The sequence below is a fragment of the Eptatretus burgeri genome, chromosome 9 (genome assembly GCF_056783735.1).
Source record: "Eptatretus burgeri isolate ZD-2024b chromosome 9, Ebu_testis_v1, whole genome shotgun sequence".
Lineage (NCBI taxonomy): Eukaryota > Metazoa > Chordata > Myxini > Myxiniformes > Myxinidae > Eptatretus > Eptatretus burgeri.
In genome coordinates, this window is record NC_140969.1 from 9,882,977 (window position 1) to 9,898,601 (window position 15,625).

Sequence of the window (15,625 nt, forward strand, 5' to 3'; positions counted from 1 at the left end):
TGCTCCACTTACACACTTGAATGAATGGGTTGCGTCACAGTCTTTCACAACATTCCAGCAATATATATGATTGCTGATGGTTGACTGTGCTCATTGTGTGATTTTTTTTTACAGGTTGTGCTTTACACGTTGTCTCATCTGAATCGTTGCCCTCTGAGTCATGAGCAGAGAGTCAATCTGAAGTTTCTTGCCAGGCTTGGCAAAACACCTTCCGAATCCTTCGCAATGCTGCAGCAAGTCTACGGGGAAGACACGAAATCACGTACACGTGCATTTGAATGACACAAGAGGTTCAAAGAGGGATGGGAGGAGGTTGAAGATGATCCACGGTCTGAAAGACCTTCAATGAGCAGAATGGCGGACAACATCGAGCGTGTGAAGCAGATGGTGCGTGCAGATCGTTGACTCACGGTGTGGATAATTGCTGAGGAATTCTCCATCAACAAGGACACTGTCTGGTGCATCATCACTGAAAAGCTCGAAATGCGCAAGGTGTGCGCAAAGATGGTCCCCAAGCTGTTGTCGGAGGACCAGAAAGAGCAAAGAGTCACTATCTGTCAAGACATTATCGAGCACCTCGAGGACGATCCAGACCTGCTCGGGAGAGTCATTACTGGAGATGAATCGTGGATGTTCGAATACGATCCCGAAACCAAACGGCAGAGTCGTCAGTTGTAAAGTCTGGCATCACCAAGACCAAACAAAGCAAGGATGTCCAAGTCGAAGGTCAAGGTGATGCTCATCACGTTTGACATCAAGAGCATCGTCCACTTCGAGTTTCTACCACAGGGTCAAACATTGAATCAATACGTGTACAAGGAGATCCTCTGGCACCTCATGAGCTCAGTCCGAGACAAGAGGAGGGATCTGTGGGAGAACAACGCCTGGGTGCTCCACCATGACAACGCCCCTGCTCACAGTGCCCTGAGCATCCGACAGTTTCTGGCAGAGAGGAACGTGCCAACTCTGGAGCAACCCCCGTATTCGCGAGACTTGGCCCCTTGTGATTTCTTCCTATTCCCCAAGCTCAAGGGGGTGATCAAGGGGACCCGATTTCCTGATGTGGAGGCCATCAAAAGCGCCGTGACGATGCCTTTCCAGAAGACGAGGATTCCAGAAGAAGCCTTTTGGGGGTGCATGGAAGTGTGGAAGAAGAAGATGGACAAGTGTGTGATACTGGAGGGAAACTATTTTGAAGGGGACAAGCTGTGATTTCAATGTATATTTTGGAATAAAATTTCTGTGAAGTCAGACCCGTTACTTTTTAGACGGACCTCGTATTGCATGCTTTTGATATGGTCTGGCACCGTGTGCATGCGTGCGTGCGTGCGTTTTTTCAGTCATTTGTGCCACCCCGCGCTTCTGCACGCACTCTGCGAAACACAACAAAATATACATCCTATTCTCCTTTGTAATAACTGGTCAATCGATCAAAATACAAAGTGTGGGCCCCACGTGTCGTGTGGCGCATCAGTGTCATCTGGTTTGATTTTTTAGAATTTTTCAAACGAGATCACATTGTTTCCCTTTTTGTGCGATCTGCTTTCATTTAGAATGTCATTTCCTTTCATTCAGAGCTTGGAGCGATATCTTCTATATATTAAAGCAAATGAGGTATTGTTTGTTCGTTCGTGACGTTACTCCTTGATCTGAGCTCCCAGGTTAATCGCAACAAAACTTTGTAGGATCACTTTTTTTTAACCTTGAAACACGTTGTTGAATCGTCATCTCTCAACAAAATTTGCGATTTCATCTGTCACATACGTAGGACAAACCTCTAACATCTCTTCCACGCCATCTGTAATCGTCACGTGATGCCGGGATTGGTTTGTGGACCGACTCACCTTACCAAGGGCTGAGGTCACGTGGCGATGCTCAAGCTTCTTCTTCACTTTAACATCTGCTGTGACCAAGGCAAGCAGTTTCTCACCAAAACGTCGGCTTTACCGACTAATAACTCCAGCTTTTTTCAATAATAAATGTTATTATGACATACTTTGTTCAGTCATTTTCTCACAATTCATAACTTATCAACACACAAGCCACCACCTGTCACGGGGAAGGGTTGGGAGTCCGGAGGAAGGGAGAAGGGAGATGTGAGGGTCCAGAGTGGGGGAGGGGAAGGGGTGGAAATTTGGAGGGGGTGGTGGGATTGGAGGAGGCAGGGGTTGTGGTGGGATGAGAAAGGGGAAGGGGTGGCAGGAGGGATCTGGCATTGCCCGGCAACAGTGGGTACCTTTGCACCTTTGCTTCACTCCTCTCCACCCTTCTTCACTCCTACCCCCTTCCTCTCTCTCTCTCTCCCTCCTTCCTACATCCCACCCTTCCTCACCTCCTCCTCGCTCCCCCACACCTCCTCGCTCCCCTCTCTCCTCTCTCTCCTCTCCCCTCTCTCCTCTCTCTCCTCTCCCCTGCTCATTCTCCCCTCCCTCCTCTCTCCCCCCTCTCCCCCTCCTCACGCTCCCCACCACACTCCTCCACCCCCTTCCTGATCCCTGACCCTCCTCAGCTTCCCTCTCCTTGCCTCCCCCACTCCTCTCTCTCCAAATCTCCTTCCTCTGCCCCCTCCTCATTCTCTCTCTGTCTCTGTCTCTCTCCCACCCCTCTTTCCCTCCCACCCTTCTTAGTATTCCTGTCAGCGAAGCGATGGGTGGTATTTGCTAGAATCTAATAGAGCACATTTGCGACATCGTTGGACCTAGAATTAAGAAAATGGAAAAAGATGAAACATTCTTGGGAATAGAGGATGCTTTGCACTGGGAATGGATTATTTTCAGCTTTGTACCAGAAACCTTTGGATTCTCTCCAGTGACTTCTTCGGGGAATAAGGAGGGTTGCTGCAAGCATTCATTCTAATGGTACTTACACATATTATTGACCGATGAGACATTCATTCCAATGTCACATCATTGTATGTCATTATCACAATGCGCTACCTGCAGCCTGATTATAAAGTCATCATATTTTTTGGCATAAAGCAGTAGCATTCCAGATATCCTCTTTTTATGATTGAATTTTATTTTTTGATGAATGACAATTATCTCATCTCCAATTTGTGAATTGGAAAAGGGAAAAGTGCTGATTTCCCTCAATTGGGAAAGGAGAGAGTGTTCATCAGACAATGGCTTAAAAGAAGGTCATTCAAACATTTCGTTCTCGGCCGACACGTGAGGCAGAGAGGCTCCAAATAAGCCATGTGTCCAACATTGGAGCTCTAAAAAGCAGTTGAAATTTGCTAAGAAGATTCCTTTGTGATGCTGAAAAATATATGTTAAACTGTCTTTTGAAAATGTTTGTAACCTGGAGGCATGCATAGGCATGCCACTTACTGCACGGCATCTTCAGTGTTCATACTATAACTTCCGTTTTGTTGGTGTTCCCTGAAGCCAACCATCCAGCAATGCGGTGAAAAGTGCAATTGGTCGTGCTGAGGAGCATGAGTTGTACTCTCTTTTGAAATGTCTGTAGTCAAGGGAATGTCTTACAATGTCACCAGCCGTAAAGCCCTGTTCTTACAGGCCATCTCCTAGCTACGTTCCCTCTCGACCGCCTGCATCCCTTACTGAACCAACCAAGCCAACCACCTCCACACTTATCATCTCTCCTTGACGTCACACCGAACAACTGCAGTGGCTTGCTCACACGAAACCCGGGAAGGCGGGGCCTCTGCCTGCTCGACACTCCTGGCTCGCTTGAAAGTGCAAAAATGTAGGAATAGGTCACAAGGGGCAATCACATACGAAGGAAACTTGTCCTTAATCCCTATCTAATTAACACTGCACCACCCCCTTGTGGTGACAAGTAACACTTAAGCTCAGTCTCCCAACTTAATTTACATCGAGATGTCTCCTACACATCCACGGACCAAACAACTCTATTCAATCCGAACTTTCCGATTAAATTCCTCCATCTACCCCCACAACCGTAACAATATTTTACATTAGACTTGTATTTAGTAATTGTAACCATGCACATGCTTTACTAGAAACGGTTAACAATCACAGATTGTATCAATTACTTCCAACTAGATGTTTGGTACTTCTAACCGGACACTGAACAAAACCCTTAAAAACAGGACATTTAGTTTGAAAACCGGATGCCTGCCGACGCTCGTGTTCATACTTGTTTGCGCCTTGTCAGCATATACCTACACTCTTCATCTGGCCATTTCACATTTAAAAGCATGGTTTCTCTCACTGAAAGCACAGAGTGTACTCTTTAAACACCAGCAGCCATTGGGCTGGCTTACAAAACCCATGTGACTTGCACATCTGATGGTGCATGCTGATGCCCTTTTGTATTTGTGCCCTCAGGTTCTTTTAACAACTGTTCATCCCTCAAACAACATGCAACTGTGGGGTTGTCTCCCACTGTGTGTGCTAAGTCCCATCATATGCACAGGCATACTGGCTGCATGAACTCAATGATCATATCTTCTTCTCCTCCTCTTCCCTTGATAAGGGGTGAGGTCCTATGGCACCAACCTTCTGCCCTGCCTTGACCACGATACTCCTCCAACCCCCTCTGTCCTCAGCCAACTCCCTCCACTCTCCAACCACCCCTACCTTACTGATACCCCTCCTCACACAATCCTCCCATCTCAACCATGGTCTTCCTCTTTTCCTCCTACCTTGCTCCCTCAACCTATCCATTCTCTTTGTCATTCTCTCTTCCCCCATCCACCACAAGTGTTCAGCCAATCTCCCCGACAAGCTCATCTGCACACCAATCTCTTCCCTCAGTTCATCCATCCTCCTTCTCTTCACTCCCACAATCCTCCTGACCCAGTTGTTCTCGCAAACCTGCAGCCTATGTTGTTGTCTCTGTCAGTGCCACCATCTCCAGACTGTAAAGGTAGGCCGGCTTGACACATGACATCAGAACTTTCCCTTTCAATTTTTTTGAAATCTTTCTCTCTGCCTCACTTTCAACTACTGACACTCAATCTATTAATGTACTATACAGACCAATACCTAGCGGTGGTGCCATTTCAGTGCCAGCCCTGTAACTTCACCAGCACTTGCTCTCAGACGTTTATCCTATTCCACAGTGCACACTGGCCAGCACCCACTGCCTGGCTGTGGCCAGTTCCGCTCAGCATACCTGGGCAATCTGACGTTACTCTCACGCTTTGCTAATTTTGCGTCTGCATTCCAGCAATTGGGTTTGATGAATTTTTCACAAGAGGTGCACAAGTTATTTTGAAAAGTTTGTCTCTCCAATATCGCCAGCTCACTTTTCTATATAGCTGCCCTAAATCCCTTGGGATTGCATGCTCCCCTGTACACTGCGCTAATTTTTTGACTGCAGTCCTTCGATAAACTGCTTAATTCTCTGTGTTGGCTTCCAACAGCAGATTTATTAATGTGAAAAAATGCGTAACAAAAACGTTTATGTCAGGATTGTGCAGAACAGGGCTGCGTTCCACCAGCCACCCCACTATTTCAAAGCACAACAGGCGGATTGGAAGTGATGGCTCTGAATTGGCCTGGGACTGTGACGGGTGAGGAATATAAGCCGTTCTAATGTGATTTTCCTCGCATATGTTTATTCTGGCAAGGTGCACTAGCAATGGGAACCAAAAATTAGCAGCTCAAAAACTTTTTGTTTCATGAATGCTAAAACTTTGCATTACATTTGGAATCGTAGGAAATTATAGTGTGTGTGTGTGTGTGTGTGTGTGTGTGTGTGTGTGTGTGTGTGTGTGTGTGTGTGTGTGTGTGTGTGTGTGTGTGTGTGTGTGTGTGTATGTGTGTGTGTGTGTGTGTGTGTGTGTGTGTGTGTGTGTGTGTGTGTGTGTGTGTGTCAAATAATGTAATAGGGAAGGTGCGTTTGTTCACTTTTGTTCGACATTCATGGGATTTCTAATAATGGTGAAAAATCCTGCATCAATCAATCAAAATGGTTTTATTTCTTCCATCGTGTCGTGGCAATTAGCTGAATTACACATGGTTTACATAAAATGAACATGCAGAGTATAAAAAGACACAAAAATATGGAATGTGCATACAAATTGGTGCAATAAGTAAAACTTTGCTAAACTGCATCTGCTTATCAATATAAATCGTCAAATTCAAATATAAGAAGAATCTATAATAATTTAACACAAAAAAATTTACAAGATATGTCCATCGTACATTCACTTTACCACACATTTACAACAACAAACTAATTATACAAAGTCACATCAAATCAAACGTTCATGTTATGAGGACCACCATGAATACAAACAATGGAAATGAGATCAGAAGTGTATGAGAATAATAACCAGAGAGTTGGTGTCAAAGCCACCCAATGCTCACCTGTTTATATATTTATCGTTTTTAGCTCGCCTGTTCGAAGAACAGAGAGCGATAGCGATACCCCCGGCGTGAGCATCAGCGTCAGCGTGAAAATGTTAAAGTTTTTGGTGCAAGTTATTTAGAAGCTTGCCATTCATTTAATATGTGAACTGGGATGCTGATATTTGGCATGGACGTTCCTTTGGGGTATACTATTGGTGTAGTGGAGTTGAAATTAAAAAATAATTTCAAATGTTTTAAATTTTTGACCTGTTTTGAACTTAACTTTTTTGTAGCACATCAACGTTAAAGTTTTTGGTGCAAGTTATTTAGAAGCTTGCCATTCATTAATATGTGTACTAGGATGCTGATATTTGGCATGGAGGTTCCTTTGGGGTATACTATTGGTGTAGTGAAGTTGAAATTAAAAAATAATTTCAAATGTTTTAAATTTTTGACCTGTTTTGAATTTAACTTTTTTGTAGCACATCAACTTTATAGTTTTTTTTCCTTTCTAATGTTTTTTTATCGACCACACTATTTTTTACTGATTACAATATACAAATCCATATATTGCTTTAAAATTATTTGGATCAGACTTCACTGCAATGCTTTATAAAAAATATTATTAGACTATTAGTCAGGCAGCATCTTGCACAAAATAAAGTCCCGTGGGATTTTTGGTATGAAAGCAAACCACCATGCGAGACTCTTCAAGTTGACCCTAATGATTAATAAAAAAGCTTGGTGGCACTCTGGGAAATGGTGCGGACGTGTATTTTGAACGCATTTAATATTTTTTGAAGAATGACTATTTTACGCCGCTTAAAAAGTGACAGTCACCCTGACCCCTCCATGTACCACCAATTTTGTCATATTTGGTATCAAATTGACCAGCATGAACCTCTGCATACTCATGTCATTTATTCGTCAATATATGAGCCATATTATGAAAAAATCACACAAAAATCAAAATTTTGACCATATTTCGACTTCGGTTTCACCATCCGCAATTCACCAAAATACCTTTTTCTCAACATTGTGCTTACCAATCTGCTAATGAATAGTATCGCAACGTACCTATGTTATCACTAGTTCTTTTGATATTTTATACATATCATTGATAATTCAACGAGATATACCTCAAAATGTAACCCCACCCCCGAGTTCATACGTATGCATAAGTCCCATGGCAGTCATCTCTCATCCAAAGAGCTAGTCGCTGTCATCATCGTTATCGTGTTCGTCTGGTACGTCATCCTCGTCGTTGTCGGTTGAGTGGTGCGAGTTTTCGCAGTTGTCTTCCAGACTGGAACCTCCACACATGTCTGTGCAGTTGAGTCCTGCTTTCACGCAGGTGCATCGTTCTGTTTGACATCTCAACTTGGAATAGTTGCATTTCACGAAATGAATAACAGACTTTGGTGCTGGGAGTTGAGTGGTCATGACTGGAACCCATTTTGCCTCCTCAAGTTTCCAGCCATAGTTTTGTGGTGATGGAATCTGTGGGTTTGGTGTCGTGTCATTGAACCACACGATGGCTTTGAAGTGGGCACGACTGATGGCTTGTTCGAGGGCATCACGTGTTGGAGGGAGTTTCTCGGACTGGCATTGTTTCTGTGAAAACATCCACCATCTGAGCTTGTCTATCTTGGTGAGCAGTGTTTGAGGGACATACACTAAGCAGATGAACGTTTTGATGGAGTTCAGTGTGTCAGTACTCAAGTGCTATGTTGTTCCCAGGGATCCAAGTGCAGTAATGACCTCATCACTGGCATGTAGGAAAGCCTTCCAGAAAGCCATTTTGCCTTTTCCGGCGAAACTTCCGGTGTTGTCTGCTCCACTCAGAGCATGGAGTCCCGGCAAAGCTGCTACTTGAATCGGTCGCAGAGATCGGTAAATCATTTGGAGGGGAACAGTGCGGCGCTTTTGTCTTGTCCCTGTAACAAAAGTTGTGTTCCTGCATAAGACTGGATACCGCCGAAGTGCCAGAATGAAGACATCGGTGTCTGGGGAGTGGATGGCAATACTGGATGCACCACGACTGGTTGCATCGACAGCGTACAAGAGGAGCCTAGTGTCTGCTTCCTCTTGGTCACTTTGGAGGTATGCCATGTTTGTATGAGTTGCTTTGCACTGTGATCCCCATGCCACGACCATGTGCTTCCCCATGGCATTTGCTCTTTCCAACATCTTCTCAGCAAGATAACCAGTTAATGCCATCTTCGTCTTTACACTCGCCAGTAATTGCTTCACCGACACCTTGGCCATGTTTGGAGTGTCTGTGATGTGATAGGATACCACGGGCTGGCTGCCTTGCCGTCTATCATGAGTGGCTGTCTTCAAAGAAGAGGAAACACCATAGTGGTCAAAAACCAAGTGAATTTCATCACCTTTCCTGTATTTCTGCAAGATCCGTGTCATAAAGTGCTCTGCAGTTCTTGATGTGGTCTGGCTTGTCCAGAGATTGCAGTTCTGCCATGGCATCCAATATAACCACTTCCAGGAGAGACGAGTCATCATCCTGCTCTGTTCTTGTACTGTCTTGAACTGATGGCATGATGATGTCAGACGTGGCAGTGTCCTCAGCGGTCTTCTCCAAAACCGCCATCAAACTACTTTTGTTTTGGCAGTGCAGCATCGTGCCATCCGCAGCAAAGAGCGACCTTGGGACAACTGAAAGTTCAAACTGTCCTATGATTTCTACGATGTTAATTTCGGGCCTCGATTTTAATACCAAAAGCATGCGAACGAACAGACTTCTGTCTTCTTGCAGCTCGATTATTTTATCACCTGCATTCACTTTAAGACGTTTTCCTGTTGTCTTCCAAGTCTTCAGCTGGCATTTCTTCATTGGAGCCCACAGATTTACTGTTGTCGTTGTGATGCAGTTTGCAACGAATGCCTCAAATAGAGCTTGGCCGACTTTAGGTTGTGTGATGAGGTCATTCTTCACATTATCAAGCATAACCTCCTTCGTCACGAAGTTGGTGAGCTCCTTGGTATGATCCGTGAATGGATTAGTGAAGCTTTGTATTGTTGATGTCAATGCTTCACTGTTTTTCTCTTGTCTCGACAGTACTGCAGGTGAGCATGCGTGATGCTGTACATTATCATTGGGCATCACTCCAGCCACTTCGTAGGCTTCTGCAGCGAGTCTCACCAGTTCTGGAGCGATGATGAAGAACTTTGTGCGAGCACTAGTGTTGAGTGTGATGCCGACAAGGCCACCGGTAACCTTTATCATTCTGTTCACATGCTCCAGGGCGTGATCATCCCCAATGGCACAGAATGGTACTTGGCGATTCTTGTTTACAACCCAGTTTCCATTCTCAAACTCTTGGTAGACTTCTTTGTCGTTTTCCTTCACAGACTCCATGTCGACCAGATACAGGGGAATCATGCGAGCATAGACAAGCTTGTCATGTGCAAAGAAGTACTTTGTCAATGACTCGAGGGCCGTGAGGTGCAGTTTCCAGTTACCTGTTCTTACAGCTCATATGAACAAGATCATGTCCATGACCATCTGCATATACTGCTGTAGTACGAGTGCGCCTGGTCCAGACTTGTCCTGTGCGTCAAAACGATGGATTTTGTCCATCACTTGCTCTGAGTCGATGATATTTACCATAGCTGAATGTGCTTTCCTCATCTCTTTGGGATCTTGATTGACAAACGTGAGAGCCAAATCGTCAGCAGCTGCTGAGAGGTCCTTGAGCAGATCACTTTCACTCTCGAAGAATTCTTGCTGATGCAATGTGAACAAGGACTGCAAAGTGATCATGTGAGCACTCAATCATCTCTTCACATGCTTTCCTTCAATAATTTGTCGAACCATTACAGGTCCATATAGGTCTGCCTCTGTCCAACAAAAGTCCAATCTACTGTTCTCAATGTAGCACCCAATGCATCGGAGTTGAGCCATCATGATGTGAAGTTCCCCTGGGCGAAGAATCAGGTGATCCATGTCATTGCGGGCCATCTGGAGCTGTTTTGCAGGCTTGTACAATCCCATATCCAGTGAAACCAGTCTTGTGATTTTGGCCGACGCTTTGGTACTGATTCCTTGTGCCTGCATCAGTACTGTCAGGAGCGTATTCCACTCATGTGCGGGTGCTGCTATGAGTGGCGGTGTTCCAACTCTTGTCAGGGGCAACTTTGTAGAGACCAAGGAATGATATGCCGATCACGTTGGAATCCGTCCAGGAGTAGCCAAAACCACTTCCTCATGTTCTTCGCTACTCGGATGTGGTAACACGTCTTCTTTCTGTTCGAACCTGCGTAAGGTTCGTCCCATCAGCCAGGCAACATCGGGTAGATACTCCAATTTGTTGGTACCTTCTCTGACGCAGAATGATGCATAGGATGTACTCTGAGGCTTTGCTGTTGGTTTTGGACAGTCCACCAGCTTTGTGGTTATGCTTGGTAGATCTGTGATTGAACGCATCTGGGCTGGTCCAGTTAGTTCAAGCTTTAGAATCTCATCGCCTGGATCACACCTCTGGTAAATCGCCATTGCTGTAGCATGAAGGGTTCTTTTTCCATCGGTAGTGTCCTCCACAAAATCGACATTGTCGACTGCAAAGAACAAGTATCTTCCCATCACAACATCTGGGGCCATGTAAAGGCCATCGTTTATTGCCATTCTCTGAAGTACGGTAGATGCTATCTGCCCTTCTATTCTGAGTAATTTGTTGTACTCCACAGACACTCTGAACTTATGTAGCATATCAACAACTTTTTTGCTCCTGGTGGCTTGCCTCATGGCTATTCCGATACCCAGTTGCTGTGGCATCTCATGTGTCATTTTAAAGGTCTTCGTTACCTTGTTTCCAACTTGTTGTGGTGACAAGTACTTCGCCACAGTACTTTGTGCCAGACTGACGGCATGCTTGTTGACGACGAAGTATTCCTTGTCTGTTGACAATGTTGTGTTTGGGCCCTGGATTAACCATCTAGAAAATATGTAGAGTTCTTCTGGAACATGCTCGCTCGTAGAGTCAGATAAGTTTCCAGTGAATGTCCATTTGTCGGCCTTGCGTATCGCTCTCCTCAAAATTGAAGATGCTTTGTATCGCACCCTCATGTCCGATTCCATCCCCATCTCTGTTTCCTCCATCCGGTTAATGGCTTCATCCCTGGTAGTTTTGATTGTGCAACGTTCTGGCTCATTGATTCGCTTCGGTTTGTTGAACTCTATACTGGGTATTTCGTTCTGCAGCAGTTGCTTGATTACCTTGCGGGGGCATTCTGGATGGGTCACGTTGTTAGCAGATCTTGTTGCAGTGAAAGTGTCTTGTAGTTCACCCATGTTGAGGATCTTTCCATCCAACATCATGTCTTCTGCTGGGCTCAGGAACTCAATTTCTGCTGCAACCTCAACTACAATACTGGCTTGAGGAACTTCTGATGATTTCTTGACATGCCAAACATTTGTTGCATGAATTGCCCAACATCGCTTGTGGTATTTAACATCAATGGCATGCGCGTCTGTGCGGTTTATTGAAATACTGAGCTTCACACGAAGCTGTTCGTCTCCACTTTTTGCAATGGCTTCCTTAAGAGAAACACTTGCATTTCCAGTGGCGAGTAGATGTAGTGAATAAGTACGCGTTGCTCCAAGATCACAGAAGAAACACAGGTCACTCTTGTATGGGGTTGAATGAGAGCATGTAAACGTAGTTGAGGCCTGAGAGGATTTTTCATCATGGATTCCTTTGGATGATAATCGTTTCTCGTAGTGTCCTTTTGCTCTGTTGAGCATTCCAGCATGAACAGTATTCTGCTGACATTTCCTGTGCCATGATACAGATTTTTCCTGCAGGTCCTGGCTGGAGACATTTCCAAGTCGCCGGCTGATTTCGAGATAGTCTCTGTCACCGTACTTGGCTCGCTCTCTGATACAGAGTAATATCATCTGTTAAGCACTGGGACTCTGAACTAATGCTGCGGCACTTTTTGTTTGGCAAATAATACACAAGGTATAGTCAGTGTCCACTCTCGCAACTTTCTCTGGAGGAAATACAGTTTTTGGGGCTGACTCCATTTCGATGTTGACAAGGTGATGTATTAGAATGTGGAAGCATTTGTTAGCAATAGCAGAATACGCAATAAGCCGTCACTGGGTACAACAGAGGGATAGTATGCTGGAGTTCCAATCTAGTGTCTACAAACTACCGATGACCCTTTCTGTTCTTGTCAGATGTTCTGCTGCATCTGAAAAACACAACAGTGAGAAACATAACAGTGAAAAACATAAAAGTATGTTTTTATACAGTATCAGCTATATTGCATTGCATATATCATCTTGTGGCTCTTCAGCAGCATCACATCTGAAAGAGAAAATGCTTATATTAGTGGATACCATGGTTACTATAGTCGTATAGGAAGACTACCTCAACCTAATCATCTACAGTAGGATTTGTGGCATGTGTTTACAAAATCATGCATCCAAATTTACAGATGTCGGAAAGAATAACCTTCCCGTTCATTAGGGGGAGGGTTACATTTTGAGGTATATCTCGTTGAATTATCAAGTGAATGATATGTATAAAATATCAAAAGAACTAGTGATAACATAGATACGTTGCGATACTATTCATTAACAGATTAGTGAGCACAATCTTGAGAAAAAGGTATGTTGGTGAACTGCGGACGGTGAAACCGAAGTCGAAATATGGTCAAAATTTTGATTTTTGTGTGATTTATTCATGATATGGCTCATATATTGACGAATAAATGACATGAGTATGCAGAGGTTCATGCCGGTCAATTTGATACTAAATATGACAAAATTGGTGGTATATGGAGGGGTCAGGGTGACATTATGTCACTTTTTAAGCGGCGTAAAATAGTCGTTCTTCAAAAAATGCTAAATGTGTTCAAAATACACGTCCGCACCATTTCCCAGAGTGCCACCAAGCTTTTTATTAATCATTAGGGTCCACTTGAAGAGTCCAGCATGGTGGTTTGCCTTCATTCCAAAAATCCCATGGGACTTATGATGCTCCCTGACTATAGTCTTTTAAAAATGATAAATGTATAAACAGGCGAGCATTGGGTGGCTTTGACACCAACTCTCTGGTTAAAAGACTAGTCTAATGTTTTTTTTATGAAGCATTGCAGTGAAGTCTGATCCAAATAATTTTAAAGCATTATATGTATTTGTATATTGTAATCAGTAAAAAATAGTGTGGTAGATAAAAACAATAGAAAGGAAATAACTTGCACCAAAAACTTTAACAGTTTCACGCTGACGCCCACGGTCACGCCAGGGGTATCGCTATAGCTCTCTGTTCTTCGAACAGGCGAGTGAACAAGAACAGGTATTAGCAACATTGGTGCTAAGTATATGCACATTTGATAGTATCAGCATAAAATATTGTTGTGGATCCGGAGGTCACGGGGGTATGAGGGTGGAGTTCTCCCCGGTTCTCCCCAGACTTACCAAGAATGAAGGCCGTCGCACACGAATAACTTGTGTCGTGGCGGGTCGCTAATCGACCGTGAATACCAATAACTTGACCACGTGACCCATGTTTAACTTGACTGTTCTTCCTGCGAGAGAAACCAAACTGAGTTGAGTCTATCCTTTTATCCCCCCCCCCCCCCAGTCCAGAGGCAGTTGTTCCCTCCAAGCTGATAGAACCTTCAATGCCATCTCCTAATTGGCTCATCTGTGCCGCATTTGCATCACGCAGAGGGGGGTAGGGTGTGGTTAAGGGGTGGAAGGTTCGAGCATCTTCCAGCATCTTTACCCTTGGATCCCTGTGTAAATGTGGCTTCCTCTCCGGTGTAGCTAACGTCAAGCCCGAAGCAATGGGTTGTGCAGGCTTCGCTGCAGGGAATGGTACCAAGTAGGCAATGTCTGTGGTGTGTAATGAAGTGGATGCTAGAGAATGGTGTGAAGTGTAAGAGATTGTTAAAAAAATAAAAATGAAGCGATAGAGAAAAGAAAATGGAGAAATAGAAGTGAAAGGAAAATAGAGAAATGGGAAAAGGGGAACAAAGCCCTGTCTGCTGACATGCACAACACATATTTGCCACATAAGTATGATTTACCTAATGTCTAAATGGAATACAAAACGAATAACTGACTAATATTAATGTTTGCGCTTTTATTCTCCTGGGCGCTGTACAAAGTCTTCCCCGAGCCACAACCGTCACAATATTGTTTCTACCACCCCTCGTGATGCATTTGATGTTAATTACCATCACCCGTTCTGGGAAGAGGTGCAGATCTACTCTAATATACCGGTACATCATTCTCCGATATACAGAAATCTGTATACCCTAAGCCAGTGGTTCTTAACCCGGGGTACGAAGCATCAAATCATGGGGTACGATATATGGTGTCAAATTCAATACTGTATCGTACTGAAATTCCAATAATAATAATAATAAATTAATAAATAACTAATAAGAAATTTTTAGACAGGGGGTACGGGGAAATATTATGAAAGCTCAAGGGGTACGAGCACATAAAAAGGTTAAGAACCACTGCCGTAAGGTGTGAGACCCTGCATTGTTAAATGCTCATTATTGTTTGCATATTAAACTCGATATTGTTTGCTCATTGTTAAATGCTCATTATTGTTTGCATATTAAACTTGATCGTTCTATGTATGCAAGTGTGACATCATAACGAAGGCACCTATGATATCATAAACAAAAAAATAAATAATTCTGACTGCCAAACCATGTGTCCGATCAAGTTAAAATTTAAAACAAATATTTACCATCACTTCGAAATCAGAATTTTGAAGTTTCACTTCGATTGATGCAGAATTGATGATTATGCAAAAATGCAGAATTTAAGAGAGAATTAAAAAAAAAAAATTCCCTTCAATCCAATATGATGACCAAACCATGTAACGCACCAATTATTTGTGACCATCTTGATATCCCCAAGACTTGAGGAACGTGTGTGAAGTCTCCCCTCGATCTATCCAGCTGTTCTGGAGAATTGGATTTTTAAAGGTTTTAGTGTAAATCCAATATGACTGCCAAACCATGTGACCCATGTCATCAAAGGGAAGGAAGTTTTTGTTCCTCATGGATAGGTGGTCATACCTTTAAAGTTTCACCTTTATCTGTTAAGCCATTTTGGAAAAGAAGATTTTTGAAGGTTTAAAATATATATATATATATATATATATATATATATATATATATATATATATATATATATATATTTCTTCTTCTTCTTCTTTCGGCTGCTCCCGTGAGGGGTCGCCACAGCGGATCATCCGTATGATCCGCATAGTGATTTGGCACATGTTTTACGCCGGATGCCCTTCCTGACGCAACCCTGGTCACCTCTTACGACACAGGGATAAGGTACA